This window comes from Cetorhinus maximus, chromosome 11 (genome assembly GCF_964194155.1).
Source record: "Cetorhinus maximus chromosome 11, sCetMax3.hap1.1, whole genome shotgun sequence".
Taxonomy (NCBI): Eukaryota; Metazoa; Chordata; class Chondrichthyes; order Lamniformes; family Cetorhinidae; genus Cetorhinus; species Cetorhinus maximus.
Window position 1 is genome coordinate 93,882,920 of NC_135889.1, and position 17,623 is coordinate 93,900,542.

General features: G+C 42.9%; 1 pseudogene across 1 annotated transcript in view; it reads right to left on the reverse strand.

Moving 5' to 3' along the window:
- LOC144686217 (histamine N-methyltransferase-like) overlaps window positions 1-466 on the reverse strand; it is an 86,611-nt pseudogene extending 86,145 nt beyond the window's left edge. The window contains exon 1 of the transcript XR_013577881.1: window positions 256-466. The product of XR_013577881.1 is annotated as a histamine N-methyltransferase-like (transcript). The remainder of the gene's footprint in view (window positions 1-255) is intronic.
- Window positions 467-17,623: the final 17,157 nt, after the last annotated feature.

Genomic DNA, 17,623 nt, shown 5'->3' on the forward strand with positions numbered 1-17,623 from the left:
TTGCTATATCAAGGAGTTAGTAGGCCAGTTAGCTCCTAACAAACAGGCGCTGCATACCTGAATTTATAAATCATCATCTGATATCTGAGAGCAAGAGCATTACCAACTGTTGTAAGTCAATGTATAAATAAAAGAAAAACATTTATAAGTAACTAAAGGTAGATTTAAAAATAGGTTTCTACTGAATAAGAGACTATCTAGCTCAACATCTTTTCTGATTTCTCAGTTTTGAACAGGATCCTGAACATGCCTTACCTGGCTATTATATCTGGCAGATTCTCGTCAATGAACTTTTTCATGCACTGATGTTCAGTGGAGCATTCTATGAAGAGTTCAAATGACTTAAAATACAGCCTAAAATCTAAGGAGAGCGATTTCATAGATGACTCCATTTTTAGTTCCCTGTTGTTAGTTCAGTTCACTCTGAATGTTGTTACCAGGATTTGGACATTGCCTTGACCTGACTAGATTTTTATTGCAAAATTTTGAAACACTCCAGCACTGTTTGCTGTTAGCAAACATTAACTCCCACAGTGTATGCTCTGCTCAATTATCTTCCTCAACCTTAGCTTCCTGTCTTTGCCTTCATGTCAATTCATCGTGCACTTTCACTGCCCTCTTATCCACCCTTAATCTCTCCTTCCATGTAAACTCCCAAATCCATAGTCACAGCCACCTCCTTGATTTTGTCATCTCACATGGTCTTGCTACTCCCATTGTATCAATCACAGATAAGGCCAACCCTGAGCACTTCCTTGTATCACTGTCACCACATCCATGCTCCACGCCCCAAATCTACCTCCTTCTGGATTGATCCTTGGAAAAAAAAGCTATCCTCAATTTATTTACAACTGCACTTTCAAACTTCCAATTGTCTAGTCTTAGCCCTCCTTTCGTTACAATATTTCTGAAGCTACAATTTGCTCAACCACATCCTCACCTCCACATTTGATACCATTGTCCCCAATAAACCCATTACTCTCTCACACCCTGGCCATTCCCCTTTTTAAGGTCTTCTGTGTCATAACCATTTTATGATTCTATGATTCATCTTCACTCCCTTATGCCCAAGGGATGTAGACTTGAAAGGATATAGTAGACAAGTATACTTGGTCTAGCCGCTCACTCCCATCTTATCTAACTAATCATAGCCAGATGATCACTTGAAATAGCCCACACGATATCAATGAGGAGAGGCACAGGAACCACAAGGGCTATCATTCCATCAATGTGCAGTTGATGTGCCATCATGGACAGATTATAATGTCAGTGAATGCCCGTTATTCTGGTCACAATGTCTTCATACTGGAACAGCCTGTCATTTGCACCATCTTCAGACCTCCAGAAAAACCAAAGGTTTGCTGCTGGAAAACAAGAAATATTCCCTCTACAGCTGGCTGATGATCCTCATTCAACACAAAATGTGGGATAATGGGTGTATAATGAAAGCTACATAGCCACCAAAAGCATTATGGAGTAGAACATTAGCTTAAGCAATGCTTCCACTGCTGCAGCTGCTAAGGGGGGACCCATTCAATAACGATGGAGTGTGTCTTAAATTCATGGTCACCTGATGTGTCCTTCACAATATCATCGTCATGAGATGCAGCCATTGCCATTGAGCATCTAGATGGTACCAAAGGAGTAAGAGGCAGGGATGATACAGCTGTTACCCCTTTACTTGAGGTACCTGCTGAGGCTCCACTTTCCTTAGGAGAGCATTCTTTCCCCACCATGACTCCACCATTCCCCACCTTACCATCTATATTGGATGCCCCATCACTGTGACCTCTTGGCCAAGATCCATCAACAAGCCAACAGCAACAACCATCTAACAGTATCTTTAGCAGATAACACATCACTTGAACAAACAAAAATGAATTATTTACCCTAATGTATTCCCTTAGAATCTGAATTGCAGATGCCTTTGCCTGATCCTCAGCTTCTCTGCTACAGCATTCACATTGTCTTTTGACAACTGTTCCAAGGCACTAAAGGACAAGTCCTTTCTCCCCAAAAAGGACTGAGAATTAAAAGTGCTCAAGATGACTCCTGAATGAATTGAGCAAAAGCAAAGGTGACATCTTGTTTGTTTAAATTCTGGAATATTCCAGTGAACCCGTTTTATATAGCTAAATTCGATTTGGATCCCAGATGAGACTTAGATTTTGTTATGATCCCTGTGGACACCAATAAACTAAGGGCAGAATCATCCCAGATTGGCACTAAGTGCGGTAACGGGTGGGTAACATGACGCATTGCTTATGCATTCCAGGGCAATAAGCTGATTCCATGGCTGGTGGGCTCTCATTCACCCATGCCATGGCCTCACCACTTCATCACGCGAGGCACCACATTTAAAGTACAGCCGTGCTCTGTGCTTTCAGGCCAGGACTGCAGCAAAAAAGACATGGTCCCAAAACACAAGAAGACCGCAGCCCTCAAGCACCTTTTGGATGCAGTGGGGGCCCGCTGTGATGTCCTGTACCCCGCTCTGGCCGCAGGAGTGGCAGCTACATTACCACACCAGCTGGGTAGGCAATGGTAGCTGTGGTCAGTGCCAATGCTGCACAGAAGAGGTTAGCCATCCAATGCAGATGGAGGAAGAATGATCTCATCTGTGCAGCCAGGGTATGGCAACCACCTCATCATTTTAAACTCACACGCTCAGGCCCATCGCCCATTCACTGGCATCTCACTCACTGCCAGCTCCAGGGACATCCATTCTCACACACACACCCTCACATGATCATCTGGCCTCATCTCCTCTGGAGACTGGCTCCTCAGACCTCACCATCTTGAGGCCACTTGCACGGATCAACATGTGCCTCCCCCCTCACACACCCTGGGACATTCCCCTTCCCCAGTACAGCTCTTGTCCTGCAGCCTCTTCCCTTGCCTGAGGCCACTTCTCCCCCATCCCCTAGCAAGACCTTGCCCTGCAAATCATTGAAAAGCCACACACATATGGCTGATCTGGTAGGTAGAGACCTACCCGTGAGCCCCTCTAAAAGTGATGTGGTGCTGCCTGTGAAGCCTGGTGCTGATGACTACGAGTGCTGACTGAAGCAAGGTAAGCAAGCAAACTTTGAAGTCCCGAGCAAAGTGCAGACCGTCAGGTGCATGTCGCTTATGTGCTGTTGTGAAGCACATCGGCGTGTTTTCCCACTGACGTGGGTGGATGATCCAGTGGGGGGGGTGGGATGTCTGGTGGGTTGGCCTTATAATGATATGCTGATGTATCACAATGAGGTTCCCGATGTCTGATGGCGGGAAACGCGGTCTGCCATTGGCAGGCTGAATAGACGATCGCAAACTGGTTTCACACCGTTGTGAAACTGATTTTGCCATATTGTCTGCTCACGCCACTGAACACGGCCGACACCAGTGGGCATGTCAAACTCTGGCCTAAAAGAATTAAACTGACCAAAAAAAATGTAAGAAATCAATGGACAAGGTTTTACTTTTCATAACTGATACTTTAACAATCAAATTAAAAGCAACATAAATTAACAGGCAAATTGTGTTCAATAGATGCCATGAATCACATTTTAAGTAGCCAATACAACAAAGGTTTACTGGAAATTCCCTAAATACACATGGCACCACTTTCAGCCACCAAGTCCTTCACAATTCTGTCTTCCTCAGGTAAAGTTCAACTCCTTTTCTTCATGCAACATTTGGTCATTGAATCACCTCTGACAACAGCTTTATTCCATTTGAGTTTCGTGGATATGGTCATCACCAAAAGGGAGCACTTCTGCAGAATCTCTTTGAATTGGCTCACTCCAAGCTTGATGGTGTGGATTCCCCAAAGTCACCTTCATCCGACTACTCAGTGACGTGTGCACTGTAGGAATGGCTCTGGCAAAATAACTGAAGCCGCAGCAGTAACTTTGTCCCACTATCCCTGCTGCTATTTCCACCCTTCAGGTTTCCACGATTTAGCTGTCTCACACACACAAAACTCTCCACAGCATCCCTGCGCTGCTCCTGTTGTAACCTGATCTCTGAGAGAGGTGTGTTTGCTTTCAGTTTCAATCAATCTCCATTTCCCTAGCAACCTGAGGTCACAGTTTAATGTCCCAGAAATCTGACATTATAGCTAGGAACCCTAAGTCACAGCCCCCTTTCCCAGAAGCCTGAACTTTTAGTTTCTCTTTCAGTTAGTCACTGTCTCAAAAAAATACAGGCTTTGAAACCAAAGTCAGTGTGAATAACAGCCTGCACATGCTTCCCCCATTGGTCACACATGCTAAAGATCTGCTCCACAATTTTTCCAGTGGTTGCACAGCTTTCATTATATGCCCATTGTCCTTGCCTGATCAGGTGGTGGAAGTTGGACATAAGCCAGGTTGACAGAGAATATTTCCAAAGAAGAGTTCTATTGGGCTCAAAACATTAGCTATGTTTCTCTGTCCACAGATGCTGCCAGACCTGCTGAGTTTTTCCAGCATTTTCTGTTTTTATGACAGAGAGCATCCCTTTTTTGTTCTATGTTTCTTCTACAAGGCACAAAGATGGAGGAATGGCAGGCTGTCCCAGGATGAAGAGAAGGCGCAGTGGCTGCTGCCAGAGTTGCAATCACTTACCAATAGTTTGGAGGCTGAGAGCAGAGTTGAGGGCCATGCAAGGCAGATGGGCAGGGTGAGTGAGGATAATTGGTAACAAGGGCATCAAGGATGGAGGTGAGAGTGAGGTTGAACACATCAGTTGCTGCAGAAATGTAGTGGCGAATGGAGAGCCAAAGGCTAGACCATTAGGAGTTTGAAAGTAGAATTGTAAGTGAATTGGGGAATAGATTTTTCCAGAAGGAGGTAGAATTAGGATGTGAAAAGGAGATACTGGTGCGGGGTGATAGAGGACATGATCAGAGATGGCCTTATCTGATTGATACAATGAGGGTAGCAAGACCACATGAAATGGTAAAATCAAGGGGATGGCTGTGGATATGGAAAGCAATTAAGGGAGGATCTGAGGAAAAGAGGATCTAAGGATCTCAAAAGAGGGAGCATGATCAGCTTGAGATGGAGACAAGGAGAGGAGGTTAAGATTGAGGACAATAATCAAGCAGAGCCTGCAGCTGCAGGGTTTACTGGAATATTTCAAAGCTGTATGATTAAAGCCCAGTCGGAATTATAATCGCTCCAGGCAAGGTCCACATCTCACTTTCTGCAGATAACCATAACAAAATTCAGAGTGAACTGAGCTATTACCTCTGCTTAGACTTTGGGCTGTCTTTCAGATCTTTTGAACTTAGAACGTTCCACTGCACATCAATGCATGAAAAAATTCATTGTTGGGCCTCTGCCAGACATAGTAGCCAGGTATGACAGGTTCTGATGAAGAGTCATACAGACTTGAAACATTAATTGTATTCCTCACCGCAGATGCTGTCAGACCTGCTGAGTTTTTCCAGCTATTTTTGTTTTTGTTTCAGATTTCCAGCATCCGCAATATTTTGCTTTTATCATAGTAGCCAGGAATGTTTAGGGTCCTGTTCAAAACAGAGGCTGGAATTTTCTGGCCCTGCCATGGCGGGACATGCCACGGGTGTGTGGCGAACAGTCCATTGATTTTCGGCAGGACTGGACGATCAAGGCAGTGGGCATGGCTGGAAAATCCCACCCTGGGGAATATGAAAGGACCTCAAGCTGTAATCTCTTACTTAATCATTGCAGACTTATGTTTAAAACTATTTTAGTTGTTTATAAATATTTTTCTGTTATTTTCACATATTGGGTAACACTCCTATTCTGAGTTTAAAGATTATAGTCTTCTAAAGGATTTACTAGGAAGCCCACTCAGCATATATGACACTAATTTCAGCCACAATTGAAACTCTGATCTATCTCAGGTAGAATTCCAGCTCTCTTCCGTTCAAAGATTTAGCCACTGCTTCTCATCTGACACCAGCTCCTCCCCAATCCAAGCTCGACAGGTTTAATCTTCAACAAAAGACCGCGCTTCTCCAGAACCTCCTCAGCTCCACTTACAATGGCCTTGATGGTGCAGATCCACCTTTAACTGAACCGTCAGTAATAACCATGTGCTCTGTATGGCCACTTCTGGTCAATCAATTACTTTAAAGTAACTGAAATCAGTGGTAGCAACCTTATTGCTTTTTTCCCCGCTCCCAGGTCCAGCCTTCACTTTTTCTCACAACCCTGGCGATGTGGGCCAGTTTTCATGCCACACCAGAATCATGTGAGCCCGATTGATGCCCTTTTGGTGGCTGGGTTAACACCTTGTCTGCTGTGAAACCCGGCAACAACCAGTTCATCTTCTTTCCTCGGGAGATTGCTGATTATTGTCATGTACTGACTGAGCACTGCTGACCTCAGAACAGAGAACAGCATGTCTTCAATCTCTTATCTCTTCCTTTGTGGGGCCCTGCTAAACTGAAGAGACTGAATCCCAATGATTTGGTGGTTTTAATTCATTAGCTGCGTGTGTGTGTGTGTGTGTATGTATGGGAGGCATGTTGCCGTAATTACTCTGCTCAGATACCGCAAAGCATGAATTCCATCACAGTCTATAAATTCAGGTATACCCGATACAAGGATAGGTAGGAAAGCAAGTTGTGAGGAGGGCAGTAGGCCAGGATGGTGGGACCCACCACAGGGAATGCGGCGGCCCAGCCAAAGATCCATCGACTTTTGCTGGGACCGGACGATCCCGCCCAAATGGTCTGCAAAGGCATGTCGCTTGGTTAAATGAATGAGAAATAATTTGGTAGATGGGGTATAATGTGGGAAAATGTAAGGTTGTCCAGCTATTTTACAGTTACAATTACAATTCTTCTCAAAATATCAAATTATTTACACAGATAAGTAATTTACAAATTCAGTCTTTATGGGTGTTTCCTTATGCATGTAAAACGTCTCAGCTCTACAGATTCAGATGTTTTGACAGGAATCTCCTTTTCTGGTGTTGTCTGAACATCAGGTTCTTTGGTAGGCACCTGCAAACCTGTTTCCTCAACTCTTGCAGGTACAGCCAATCCTTCAAACACATCTGTACTCAGTTGAGTTCTTTCAACAAGAGATGTTGACATAGTCGTGAACGCCGGAGGGATCATTTCCTGATACTTTGTTTTTCTCCTCCTTATACGATCTGTCTGTTTCCATATGACTTGGTCTTGTACTTTCACATGGTAAGAAAGAGGTCCAGTGACTTCACCAAAATTTTTCACATACACCGTCTGTCCTACGGTAAACTTTCTGTCACAACCATGCCAGTCATGTTCAATTTTCTGACTTCCCTGACTCCTTTCCACCTTCCCCCCTAACTTTGGCGTTACTAAGCTCAATCTCGTTCTGAGATAGCGATTCATCAACACCTGTTGTCGTGTAAGGGGTGGTTCTATAATGGAAAAGAAAACATGCTAACTTGGTTGCTACGGAGCCTCCAGTTAATTTCTTCATACCATTTTTGAACGCTTGAACTGCTCGCTCAGTTAATCCATTCGAAGAAAGGTGGTACAGTGAAGTTTTTACATGAGTAATACTGTTGAGGCTGATAAACCATTGAAACTCAGCACTCGTGAATGCCGTGCCATTGTCCGATACAACCACTTCTGGTAGTCCATTGATGGCGAAACTTTGTTGTAGCTTGTCAATTGTAGCAGAAGATGTTGGTGACTTTACTTCATATATGTCCATCCATTTTGAGTGAGCACCAACAAAAAGGGGAAACATTGCTCCCATAAAATGTCACACATAGTCAATATGCAATCGCACCCATGGCCTTCCTGGCCATTTCCACAGGTGTAACTGAGCTGCTGGAGGTAACTTTTGTACTGACTGACACTACATACAACTTCTCACTAAGCTCTTTATTTCTCCATCCATTCCAGGCCACCATAGATAGCTGTGCGCTATGGTCTTCATTCGGGAAATTCCTGGATGTGCACGATTTGAACACTTTGGTCAGGCTTAAGTACGGGGCCATTGGTGCTGCCCATTCCGAGAACTGCACAGGTCGTATCACTTCCAGTTTCTCTAATCTATCTAATTTGGCATCTACCTTTTCCCACGTTGCATAAGATACTGGTCTTGCCTTTATAAATTGGATTAACATCAATTTTTGTTTGTAGTCCTTGGATCTTCCCGAGTTCAGCTTGGAAAATGAGGCGTATTTGTGTAGAAGCTCAGGTAACTCAGTGGCTCTCAGCTGGAAAATCTCAGTCCAATCCAATTTAATTTTTTTCAGCCAAGGAGGCTTGGCTACCACCATCAAGGGTAATTTCACTGATTGACTTCTGTACTGTACAGTAACCCTGCTTATGCCTGTGATTTTGTTGTCTTCCTCTGTGTTAGTTTTCAATTTGGCATCTGTTTCTTCCAAATTTAATTTATATTCCCCATGATTCAGGTATTTAAAAGTATGCTCACCTATCACCATATCTCCTGTGTCCGCCTCCATTCTGACAGGCCTATTATTCACCCTCACTGTTACACAGGTTGGTTCTGCTCTTCCTACCTTTAACTTATACAATGAATAAATATCTGAATCTGTTACTTCAGGCTCTGCTTTGTTATGAATCTCACAAGGTATTTTCTTTTGATTGAAAGTTTGCCTGATTCTATCCTTGCAATGTTTCATTAGGTGTCTGTTTGATAACAGCAAAAACATTTCACCTTTTTAAACTTTGATTCATTACAAGGTTGTCTGCTTCCACCCCTGTACCATAATTTCATGTTTTCGCCGCAAAGTCATTTCTTTTTATTTGTCTGTAAGCCGTGGCTGCTTCCCGCTTCTCATCAGAGCTATACATTTTTGCACCTTTTTGGCTGGGGCTCCCCAACCAACATGGAGGATGGCGCCATTTTGCGCTCCCTATGTGGCTTTTGAGTCCCTCACTGGACCTTCCATTGCCAGTGCTCGTTCCTGCACCTTCTGAAAATCCAAATTTGTTTCAGACAGTAATCTCTTTTGAATCGCATCTTCATTTATACCGCACACCAAACAATCTCTAAGCATTTTATTTATAGATGTACGGAACTTGTAATATTCTGTTAACTGTTTTAGACTTCCACATAACAAGCGGGGCTCTATTTCTGAAGTTAAATTTGAACCATTGTATCATTACCGAGGTTCTTAGGCTGGTAATGATTCTTCACAAGGTTCACTAATCATCAAAACTTTCCAAATCCGGGGCACTGGGTGCCATTAAACTTTGGATCAATACATAAGTCTTACTCCCACACATGGATAAGAGGATTGCGGGCCTCTTCTCCTCCCCCGCAATGCCATTAGCTTGGAAAAAGAATGTGAGGTGTTCAACATAATGAGGCCAATTGTCCACCGTTGGGTCGGAAGGATCAACTCTTCCAAACTGCGGCATGCTTCGAGAGGACTGTTTCAATGATTAGAACTGAAATTCTACTTACAATTACCGTGCGAGATACCCGACCTCGGGTTACTTGATTTCCTTCCTTGCTTTTTCCACTTTGTCACCAGTTGTTGGATCCTTGGTCACCCGTTTAGTTGGACTAATGGATCCGGATTGCACACTTATATCGGGATGACCGAGTTGGTACCATAGACATAGCAGATTAGTAGACGGTTCTAATGTAGAATACATTCTATTTATTTACAAAGGAACTCAGTAGCTACACTTGTGTACTTACACCTAAAACCCTGTCTCTACATTACAGACTCTTACTCTAGACTACTCACTACTAACTACAGAATACTAGTGTAGGCCGTGCTACTCTGTCACTGGGTAATAAGATCATGTGATCTTCTATTATAACATTCTTCTTAAGGGTATATTACACATCAGATTACTACAGACAGAATTTTGCCCTCATCGGGCGGGTGGTAGATGAGGAGCTGAGCGCCTCCTGCAATCAGGCCGCAATCGCGATTTCATGGTGGTGGGCCAATTAAGGCCTGCCCAGCCTGAAACGTGTGCTTCAGCATTCAGTGCTGCGTGTTTGGGGGGGACGGCAGAGGTGGGCGAGCGTGCAAGTTCATGAATGCGCATAGGAAAAGCTCCCTGAGGCACAGAGCTGCCTCAGGGAGATGAAGATACGAAAAATTAAAAATCAAGCATTTTAAAATGTTAAAAAACATGTCCCTGCTCATGTGACTCTGTCACATGAGCAGGGACATGTTAGAAATTAGTATGAATTTTATTTATTTATTTTTTAATGACTGATCAAAACCTCAACCCACCCATGGATAAGGTTTCGCGAAAAATACAAAGGCCGCTTGGCCTTTTTGCCTGCCCGTAAGGTTGGATGGGCAGCAAAAAATTTAATTCAATTAGAATGCTAAGGGCCTTAATAGGCTTTTTAATTGTTGTCGGGTGCACTCTCAACTCCCACTCGTGCCCGCCGACTGAAATATCGTGCGAGTGCACAATGACGTCGGGGCACTTACCCGGCGTCATTGCGCATCATTTTACATTCATTTGGGTTGGGAGTGCGCCCTCCCGACAAGCGGAAAATTCTGCTCCACAATTACCATTAAATGATAAAAGCGTAGCATCATCAGGCAGTTATTTAGTAAATATTTTATGAGCATTTAATGCTTTCCTACTGTTAAACTTGTGAAGCAAGCATAAAAGAGGATAAAAATAATATAAATTTTTCAGAAGCATATTTCTTTTCTTCCTTTTATGTAATAATACATTTGCACATGCACTAAATTAAATTACTATTATTTTTATTTCATTGAACAAATGAAACCATCAAACTAATTCTATTAAATAAACATGCTTTATTTATTTTATACAGGTAGATCAAAAGCCATTGCCATACATAACAGCTATTTTAATTAATGAATCAATTTGCAGAGCATACCTCATTACTTCCAGTGGCAGCAGAGTGATGCCAGCAACATACTCTCAAATTATTCCACTGTAAAGCTAATCACCATAAAACACTGTTTCCTTCCAATTTGGAGTTTTCAAAACAAGAACATCCTGAATGACATTGAAGGCAAAATTGGATTCAGGCAGAGTGCAAATCAGCTTAATTTTAAGAAATGACGTCCACTTCTCTGTGTGTCTGGTGTCAAGTGGAGGTTACCACATTTCCTAGCTGTGGCAGACCCCAAGAACGCCAGAGGAGGGAAGCTGGAAAAATAGCATCGGAAAGCCACAGAGTTGTTTTCAGTGGAACCCAATCAGCTTTGTAAGGCAGGCAATGTTACAGAACAAGTGGCCAGTTTGATTTCGGGTCCAATAATAGGGAAGTAATGGTGGGGGATTTTAGCTTCCCCAACATTAACTGGGTTAGTCATAGTGTGATAGGTTTAGAGGGAGCGGAATTCTTAAAATGCATCCAGAGAGCTTTATAAGGCAGTGCGTAGAAAGTCCTACAAGAGAGGGGGCAGTCCTGGACAAGTGGTAGAGGTATCAATGGGGGAGCATTTTGCAGATAGTGATCATAACTCCGTTAGATTCAAGGCTGTTATGGAAAAGGACAAGGATGGGCCAGAAATCAGAGTTCTAAATTGGGGAAGGCCGATTTTAATAAGATCAGATATGATTTGGCCAGAGTGGACTGGGAGCAGCTACTTTTAGGTAAATCTGCATCACAGCAGCGGGACTCATTCAAGAAGGAAATAGGGAGAGTACAGGGCCAACATATTCTGGTAAAGACAAAGGGTGGGACCAACAAATCCAGGGAACCCTGTCGAGGGATATACAGGATTGGATAAAGAGAAGAAGGGAGGCTTATGGCAGATACTGAGGGCTCAAAACAGCGGAAGCCCTAGAGGAGTATAGAATGTGTAGGGGGGAACTTAAAAAGGAAACTCGGAGAGCAAAAAGGGGACATGATAAAACATTGGCAGGTAAAATAAAGGAAAATCCAAAGTTATTTTACAAGTACATTAAGAGTAAGAGGATAACTAGGGAAAGAGTAGGGCCCATTAAGGACCATAGTGGTAATTTGTGTGTGGAGCAGGAAGATGTAGGTAGGGTTCTAAATGAATACTTTGTGTCGGTGTTTACAAGTGAGAGGGACGACGTGGGTATGGAAATCAGTTAGAAGGACTGTGATATAATTTTTTAAATTAGCATAGAAAGAGAGGAGGTTCTAAGCGGTCTGGCAGGCTTAAAAGTGGATAAATTTCCAGGCCCAGCTGAAATGTATCTCATACTGTTGAGTAAGACAAGGGAAGGGATAGCAGGGGCACTGGCAATAATTTTCAATACCTCTCTGGCCACAGGAGAGGTGCCAGAGGACTGGAGGACAGTCAGTTTGGTACCGTTATTCAAGAAGGGAGGAAGGGATAAACTAGGGAACTACAGGCTAGTCAGTCTAACCTCAATGGTGGGGAAACGATTGGAAACAATTCTGAGGGACAGAATTAATCTACACTTGGAAGGGCTGGGATTAATCAAGGACAGTCAGCATGGTTTTGTTAAGGGGAGGTCATGTCTGACCAATCTGATTGAATTTTTCGAAGAGGTGACCAAGTGTGTAGATGAGGGCAATGTATTTGACATAGTCTACTTGGACTTCAGCAAGGCTTTTGATAAGGTCCTGCATGGGAGACTAATGACGAAGGTAAGAGCCCATGGGATCCAAGGCAATTTGGCAAATTAGATCCAGAATTGGCTGAGTGGCAGGAAGCAGAGGGTGATGGTCGAGGGGTGTTTTTGTGACTGGACGCCTGTGTCCAGTGGGGTTCCACAGGGATCGGTGTTCGGTCCCTTGCTGTTTGTGGTATATATAAGTGATTTAGACTTGAATGTAGTAGGGTTGATCAGTAAGTTCGCGGATGACACGAACATTGGTGGGGTGGTAAATAGTGAGGAGGATAGCCTTAGATTACAGGAGGATATAGACGGGCTGGTCAGATGGGCTGATCAGTGGCAAATGGGATTTAATCCAGATAAGTGTGAGGTGATGCACTTGGGCAGGACAAACATGGCATGGAAATACACGGTGAATAGTAGGACCCTGGGAAGCACCGAGGATCAGAGGGTCCTTGGTGTGCATGTCCAGTGGTTCCTTAAGGTAGCAGGACACCTAGAAAAGGTGGTTAAGAAGGCATATGGGATACTTGCCTTTGTTAGCCGAGGCATAGAATATAAGAGCAGGGAGGTTATGCTGGAACTGTATAAAACGCTGGTTAGGCCACAGCTAGAGCATTGAATGCAGTTCTGGAATCCACATTATAGGAAGGATGTGATTGCACTAGAGAGAGTGCAGAGGAAATTTACCAGAATGTTGCCTGGGCTGGAGAGTTGTAGTTATGAGGAGAGATTGAATAGACTGGGGTTATTTTCCCTGAAGCAGAGAAGATTGAGGGGGGACATGATTGAGGTATATGAAATTATGAGGGGCATAGATAGGGTAGACAGGAAGGAATTTTTCCCCTCGGTGGAGGGATCAATAACCAGGAGGCATAGATTTAAGATAAGGGCAGGAGGTTTAGAGGGGACGTGAGGAAGAATTTTTTCACCCAGAGGGTGGTGGGAACCTAGCACTCACTGCCTGAAAGGGTAGTAGAGGCAGAAACCCTCATACAGTTAAGAAGTATTTGGATGTGCACTTGTGATGCCATGGCATACAAGGCTATGGGCCTAGTGCTGAAAAATGGGATTAAAATAGTTAGGTACTTGTTTGACCGGCGCAGACTCGATGGGCCGAAGGGCCTTTTCTGTGCCGTAGGCCTCTACGACTCTATGACTCTATAAGGCCCTGCTAATGTTGCTGAGCAGAACTGCACATCAGTTTTTTCAATGTCAGGGAGGCCAGGAAATAGCCTGTGTGGGATTTCCCTCCTGCCATTCTGTCTTTGATGACATAGTCCATGTTTGAGGCAGGTCGAGGTTATATCTTAATAACTTCTCAACTCCTAATTGATGCTCATGCTGGGAAATCCTGAAAACTGTACATTTCCAGGTTACACAGGTATGTTTCACTAAACTCATTGGCCCAGATCTTCCAGTCTCCGGGTGGTCGGAGACTGCACATAGGATCCAAGATGCACATCAGGAGCCCATGGAAATCCCAATGCACTCCTCTCTGTCGGGATTGTCTGGGAAGTTTGAACTTATGATGGGAAATTTCGCTGCTCCCCGGTACCCTCCATAAAAAACTTTGACTCTGAGCTACAGTCGGAGACTTCGGACAGTTCCATGGGACTTAGCTGAATAGCTACCCAGGAAACGTTAGGCAGAGAAATCATTGTCTAACTCCAGGTAACTACAGAAATGACCTCCTTAATCATTCACACTGACACCCCTGACTCCCCCCTTCGACTCCCCCAACTACCCCCTCGATCCGCTGACTACCCCGACCCACTGACTACTCCCCTGAAACCCCAACTACTCCCTTGGCTCCCCGACAACTGTTGATCCGACCTGACCTCACTACCCCCCAACTGCCTGACCACACCCCCTGACACCCCCCAGCTACCCCTCAACCAGACCCGTCTATCCCCCAAATACTGTCTGACCTGACTAACCCACCTGATCCAAATTGACTTCCCTCAACCCACCTACCATATCACCTATCTCCCGCATCACCCACCTACCACATCACCCGCCTACCACCTTACCTACCCACTACTTCACCCACCTGCCACCCTACCCACCAACACCCTACCTACCTGACACGTCACCTGCCACCCTACCACTTACCCACTTACCTCACCCACCTTACCCACTTACTTCACCTACCTACCAACCCTACCATCCTACACATTCATTTATTCATCCATTCAACCATTTATTCATTGATCCATTCACTAAAATTCACAGTGGACACTTAAACTTATCATACGGCAGCTGGTGCCAAATAAAGGGGGCATGCCTTGTCTTCCCCACTGATGTTGCAGCGCTGCGATGGAATTCTCTGAAGGATGCTGCACTCTGCATTTCAGAAGACCTGGCAAGAAAAGCGGAGCAGCGTCAAAGCGTGGAAAATTTCAAGCAGAGTGGCAATCCAACAATGAATGCCACACACGGAAGATCTGGGCCAATGCTAAATAGCTTTACATCTGGCATCTTAATATTCATTTCTTTGTTGTTCTTCTTTGTCTCTCGTCCATTCCTGATCGTTTTTTTTTGGACACTAACCACTTTCCAGCACCAAGTAAACTGGTCATTCTTCATGTGTGAACCGATAGTAATGGTTAGTCACTGTTTAGCCACAGAGGATTGGAAATCAAAAGCAAGCCGAATATTGGCCTTCTAATACCCATTCCACCAGCAGTTAAATATAAATTGGGAACTAGAACCCCTACCAAACATTCTGAGGCCAATTTTAATGTCTTTATCACCACCTGACTGGTAAGAGCTGTTATGATCCAATTAGGGACCATGAACATATAAAGAAAAATCCAAACACTTTGTTTTACCCAATTGAACTAAACCACAAAATTTCACATTTTTACACAAAAACAAACCTTATTGTATATAAATGCATTAACCAAAATTAGCAGCCTTAACACTATAAGTTATAACTATGAATATTATGCACTCAGTTTTTCTCCTTACTTCCCCAAGTCTTTCCCTTATAAGACACATCAATCTTAAAGTTATTTACTTTTGTATGGACTACCATAAATATGCAACAGTCTTCTGGAGACTTCTTTAATTCTCCTCAGCTCCAGAGGTAAGACTTTCATTTACTGCTTGTTGACTGTGGATGCCTTAGTCCCTGGTTGCCTTCTCAATACTTCCCAGCTAATTTAGCTGATTGTTTTATTTTGCTACAAGACTCTATGAGGACGACTGTAGATTATTCCCCTTGTTTCAAACTAGGCAATCTTGAAGCCCTGTTCCCTCACAAAATTCAACTGACATTAAGCCTCACCCGCGCTCCACAAGGTGAACGATGAAATTTGTTTTTCCTCAGCTAATAGCTCAGGCCTAGCTAACTATCAGTTACTTCGGCTATCTCTTACTGAGCCTGCAACCACAGCCGGCCCAAACTGTAACAACTGAGCTTGGATGGCTCTGTGTCCCTTTACATCGCCTCACCCAGTTTCACTCTGCCCAGAAGTTTTGGTTTCCAAATCTCAGGTTCAGTTTTTGTTTCCTTAGAAACGGTGAGGGTCAGTTTCTTTTCTACATCTCCCTTTTCTGTTTCAGTTTTCCATTTCTTTTTTTCAGTAAGTTAATGCATTAAGCTTCTCCAGCTACTGCTTTATAACTCTATCTCTTCTATTCTGACCTTTTCAGCAGAATAACCTCCCAGTTTACTTACGTTGCATTCACCTCAGACGTTTACCAATTTTAAGTTAGGTTCGCTCCTAAGCCCCCATATTTCTGCAGTTAAAAATTAATTTCCTAAAACTAGAAGTCATATTCCAAAAACATATGAACCACAAAGTAGGTACTTGCAACACAGAAAACGGAGAATAGATTAAGGATTGAGCCTGGGATAATCCTACTCTGTATAGCTCAGTAACATGCTGGGTGCTACATTTGCCAAATGATTATGAATCTTAAGTAATTCTAAGTATATTTCCATGGTACATAAGTATTTCATAAAATATTCATAGTTTCTGGATCATGAATATAAATTTGAAACATGTCCAGCGTTCAATGTATTTTCATGACTTGGTGTTGAGAAAACTGCACCATGGCAACCACAACAGCATTTACCAGAAATTAAAACTGGGCTAACATTGTGTGATGTGAAAGATTAGAGGAAAGTGTTACATTATATATGATTTAATGCAAAAATCTTCTAACTGCTTTAATGCGAAGTCTATTTTTTTTATTCTTTCACGGGATGTGGACATCGCTGGCTGGGCCAGCATTTTTATTGCCCATTCTTAATTGCCCTTGAGAAGGTGGTTTATTAAGCCTCTTTAGGTGTCAACCGTCAGATACAAAATTTGAACTTTAATATATACAATCCTTGAAATAAATTGTTCTATATGTGAACAAAATAAGTACAAGCTTTTATATACGTATATATAACACCCATTTTTATAGTTTTCTTATAATGACCTTATTGCTGCATCACATAACACTACTGACTGTGCTGTCATAACAATAAAATACAAGGGAAAGTGGAATCGAGGCACATGGCCAGTGATGTAGTTTAAATGCTAATAAATTCCATTTAGTGTACCAGCAGTATAACAGTGTGATGCAGTTAAAAAGGTAAATGTTAGCTTATAATGTATATACCATTTCTGTGTCCAAAATCTTGCATGGTTTTTGAATCATTGGCCTTAAACACAAAAGGGATAATTTTCATTGGAGCTTATTATCATAATGGAGAAATTTGATATTCAGCAAATATATAGTTAATCTTTCAGGGTGAATTATAATTATAAAATTACTGTACCATTTAAATTTCAGTCACATGTCATTCAGCAAGGTGTACCTTTTTCAAGGGTTTTTACTGCAATGCTTAGAGCTCATAAGCGGAGGTTTTCATCAATTCAGTGCTTTCTAATTAATTGCATTCTGGAGGGTCCTCAACAGCGCATCCTTTGGAAAAGCATAGATTCACTGACAGCAACTTCATGCTTAACTCTACAGGTGTGGATTCTGGAAGTTGCTGTCAGTTTTAGAGGCATAATGGCAGTCAATACACAGCTTTATTACTACCACAAAATTCATGGCATTTACTTCTTCATTATTAATATAAATAGTTCAAATGATTTGGTAACATTTGCTTTGCGAGAT